A 3,251-nucleotide genomic window follows, 5' to 3' on the forward strand; every position below is an offset into this window, starting at 1 on the left:
GCAAACCCAGGACAGGGGCTTTAACCAGACAAGTCACAGAGGTGCCAACCGGGGCCCCCACTAGGCGACCTCCTGCCAGGAAGTGACTGTCAAGAGGCTGCCTCGGTTATTTCAGAACTGAGGCTAACAAAGACAGCAAGCTTGTGCACAAGGCAGCAAGCTCATGCACAAGATTTGTGGGGGCAGAGCTATGAAGGAATTTCAGTAACAAACCCAGTCCCCAACTCCTGGACAGATGATCACATCTGAGCCTTCACAGAGGAGTAAAGAATAGATGTTTTCCTCTTGTTGCCAATATTTGTGGTAACCAAATGTGAGTTTTCAAAGTAATTCTAGACCATTATGTCTCTTAACTTTTATTCTGATTTTTTTTCTCAGAAAACAAGTTCCTTGTGAGAGTTGTACTTCCCTGAATTTTGGAATAAAGTCTCTTAACTCTTGGTTTCCTCCCCAGCCCCAGGAAATGCTCCTGCCCTCCCTCAAGTAATCAAATCAGGCTCAGTTGGACTCAGATGGGTTCTTAGAAGCCAGTCATTTGGCAAATAAACAGTCGGCCAGAAGCGGTCCTGTAATACAGAGATAAAAGTTTAAAACCTTTCTGTGGTTTTGGAACTGAGGGGCCATCTGGGAACTTTCTGTGTCTTCCCAAGTCCACCTTGAGCTGAGCACACTGAGGATCCTGGAATGGGAGCTTGGAGGTGCGGGGGAGGATCTACAGGACTGAAATGTCTCCCCAGATGAATTTGCTTATCCTCCAGGTTTGAGAATTGCTAATCTAGAGAGTGGAGCTGCATGACCTGAGTGAGCTGTGTTGCTGGGGACATTTTTGCGACAGGCAGAAGCGGTGGAATGGGATGAAAAGGGGGAGGAAAAGTGAAGTGAGGTGACGACAATGGTGGGGAATATAGGAGTAGGCTGGAGGCTGCGGTGCTGAGGAGGAAGGGGTGCAGGAGGGCTTGGGAGTACTGGATCTGGTGGTCCCGGGAGGTATTGTGCCCCACTTGCCTCCATCTCCAGGGATGCAGGAAACCAGAAGGTTCTCTTCCTCCTAAAGGAAGTGGACGCAAAAGACTTTCCTCTTCCAGGAAGATGCATCCCTTTTTGCCCAAGGTTGTCAATGACTTTGAGAGCCATTCCATCTCGGGAAATACTTTTTTTCAACTCTGGATTTGGGAAGAATCTGTGTTTCTGGAGAAGTCTCTCCTTTGGACAGTAGCCCAAATTCCCTCAGCGAGAAATAGTTCTTGCCTCTGCCCAACCAAGATTGGGAGGTGAATGGGGAAAGGAAAATTTCCTGCAGAGCCTGCAGATTGTCAGCTGACACAGCTCCAGCTAAGGAGGAAAAGAGTTGGGGGACTTCACGTGGTCTCGGTCTCGGTACCCCCCTCCTTTTCTTTCTGTCATTTTTGTAACTGCTTCCAATAACAAGGACCAACTGCAGCAAAGGAGAAAGAACCATTGATGGAGACTCAAACAGCAGCCTGCAAAGGAGGTTAGAGACCTAGAGGTACTGGGGATTGAACCCAGGGCCTCGCGCATGCTAAGCATGTGCTCTACCACTGAGCTACACCCCCTCAGGTGTGTGGGAGGGGGGCAGGGGTGGAAACCAGTTGGCTTTATGTATTTATTTATTGCGTGGTCTGATTATGGGAGTAAGTTAAAGTTCACTAAGCTCGATTTCCATTTCAGAAGCTGCTGGACTGAACCCCGTCTCAGAGTCGTGCCAGAGGACCTGCACTCGGGACCGAAGGACCCATGCATCTTCCTGCTGTCCTTGCCTTCAAGAATGGTTTGGAGCCAACTCCCTTTAAGTCAAGTCCCGTCCACCAGCAGGCAAAGTCCCGGGATTGAATTTTCTATTATGTCTTCAGATTCTTCTTCTAAAAAAAAAAAAAAAGTCCTCCTCTGTTTGTAAAGCAGCTACCAAGAGGACTCAGAAGGTGGTGTCGGGACAGAGAGGCGTTGGGGGAGAGCGACTTGGAGGAGACAGATGCAGGACTGGGGACGGAGGACAGATTTGTGCCTTCGCGGCGCGTATTTGCAACTCAGAGTTTGCTTTGCACACCGCCGCACCCAGCATCTGGATTGGGAAACGCGACTGTGGGTCTAGCTCTGGTTTCCAAGACAAAACGCGGAAGGCCGAAGACAGAAGAGAAACCGACGCGCTCCTGTTGTTACAGGGTCTCTTGCACACCCACAGGTTTGCGCATCGAGGGCCGCGGGTGCGAAGCGCGCTCGCTCGTGTGAGCCCTCGGGGGCCTGAACTGTCCACCAATTTCGTAGTTCCGGAGGCGCACAGCACCCGGGTCCTAGGCGACCTTGAGTGCGACTGTTAAGCTAGATAGAAGTTGTGGAGACAATCCTAGACCCTCTGGCAGGGTGGTGTGCGGGGCCGGGTGGGGGTAAAGGTGCCAGGAAAGGTTAGTTGGTTACTAAACTGGCAACTGGAAGAGCTGAGGAGACAGGAGGAGAAGGTGCAGGGGAGGGTGCCCTAGCTCTTGGCTGGCAGAGGGGCGAAGCAGATGTCGGGGAGAAAAGCAGAAGTCGGAGAGAAAAAAAGGGCAGTGGAGGCGGAGAATTGGAGTTGGGCAGAGAAGATGTGGCAGACTCCAAGGAAGAGAGTGCTCGACCTCCTGCATCTCTCTCTGCCACGTTTTTTTCAGGCCCTGGAGGTTTCCAGTGACTTTTCAAGGGGCAGACTTTGAAGTAAAAGGTGTTTCCGTTTCTGGGGAAAATAAGAAGCCCACGACCACGAAGGGACTCGAACCCTCAATCTTCTGATCCGGAATCAGACGCCTTATCCATTAGGCCACGCGGCCAGCAAGTGAGAGAGAGCGTTCATAGCGGAAAGCTGAAATGTACTAGGATTTTTTTTTTTCCTTCAAAATTGTATCTGCAGTTGGAGGACCTAATTAACAATTTTCCGGGAGAAGAGGAATGAAACGGAAAATCCTAAAAACAATAACGTAGAATTAATACATGGTGAGATGATCAGAAGGGATATGATTCTTGGAAGAATCTCTTGTCTAAATCATTGACAATGATGATGCAAGTTCCAGTGGAGAAAGAGTAGCCCATAACTAAGACTGCAGGCAAGAAATGGAGGCGATAACACCAGGGGAGGGAGCTTCAGGGTTCGCTAGGGCCTGGCTTTTTCACCCCAAAGATATGACTGTACTTCCTCCTGGGAGAAAGGTCTGTAAGCTCCAGCAAGAGTTGCCCTTTGTCCAAATCCCTGCTTGAATGCGAGA

At 50.0% G+C, this 3,251-nt stretch overlaps 2 non-coding genes across 2 annotated transcripts; both read right to left on the reverse strand.

Moving 5' to 3' along the window:
• Positions 1–1,502: 1,502 nt before the first annotated feature.
• On the reverse strand, positions 1,503–1,574 carry TRNAA-AGC (transfer RNA alanine (anticodon AGC)). The gene has a single exon. It is a non-coding gene; the product is annotated as a tRNA-Ala (tRNA).
• A 1,172-nt stretch (positions 1,575–2,746) lies between these two features.
• TRNAR-CCG (transfer RNA arginine (anticodon CCG)) lies at positions 2,747–2,819 on the reverse strand. Its single transcript has one exon. It is a non-coding gene; the product is annotated as a tRNA-Arg (tRNA).
• Positions 2,820–3,251: the final 432 nt, after the last annotated feature.

Source organism: Talpa occidentalis, unplaced genomic scaffold (assembly GCF_014898055.3).
Source record: "Talpa occidentalis isolate TD23 unplaced genomic scaffold, MPIMG_talOcc4v2.1 talOcc4.2, whole genome shotgun sequence".
NCBI classification, from domain to species: domain Eukaryota; kingdom Metazoa; phylum Chordata; class Mammalia; order Eulipotyphla; family Talpidae; genus Talpa; species Talpa occidentalis.